At 44.4% G+C, this 701-nt stretch overlaps 1 protein-coding gene across 1 annotated transcript in view; it reads right to left on the bottom strand.

Annotated features, from left to right (window-relative positions):
- NHLRC3 (NHL repeat containing 3) overlaps window positions 1-701 on the bottom strand; it is a 39,504-nt gene that overhangs the window by 10,295 nt on the left and 28,508 nt on the right. The window lies entirely within an intron of this gene.

The raw sequence follows: 701 nt of genomic DNA, 5'->3' as shown, positions 1-701 counted from the left end.
CAGAGTGGTCCCACCCTGTGGCTATGCTCCTCTTTGGCTGGCCCTTCCCTACACAGAAAACCTGAACTGATTAGATCAGTTTCTAATTTAATTTATTTAGTTAAAATTGGTGCCATGTTGCTGCATAGACACTTAATTCAGTTTAAAGTGCATCATAATCATTTCATATAAGTAATTATGGAACATAATCTTAGCTGGGACTGAAAACTTTGGCTTCAACAGCAGCATTGGTAACTACTTAGGGAAGATGCCAAAGATGCTAAAATGTTAGTATCAGCCTTGAGTATCAAAGATGTCACTCCCATGCTGCATCTGCCTGTTCATTTATTGTACTACATCAGCATTCAAGAAATCCTAAACTGGGGTCTGTGAACTTACATGTTTCTCTCTACCAGTTAGGACCTTTGGAATGAGGCTAAGCATAGATGCACCTCCAGGCACTTCAGGTCAGTGACCGGCAACCTTTCAGAGCCACCAGCTGGATCAGTCTGGCTTGGGTCTGAAATGGGTCAAATGCCTGAAATGAACTTCTGTCACTGCTGCTTTTCCCTGGTGCCCTGCTGCAATGTGAGCAAAGCCACCTGGTACTGGAAAGTTGTGGAAGCTTCCCGCTGCTGCAGACTGGATTCAGCCACAGGCCATATGTAGCAAACCCCTGCTATCGACAGGATGCGTCATAAGTTAACCAAAGAAGAAAGGGT

The sequence above is a fragment of the Gavialis gangeticus genome, unplaced genomic scaffold (assembly GCF_001723915.1).
Source record: "Gavialis gangeticus isolate Ggan-Ray unplaced genomic scaffold, GavGan_comp1, whole genome shotgun sequence".
NCBI lineage: Eukaryota > Metazoa > Chordata > Crocodylia > Gavialidae > Gavialis > Gavialis gangeticus.
The sequence above is the reverse complement of the archived record's forward strand: the minus strand, read 5'-3'. Positions and strand labels throughout refer to the sequence as shown.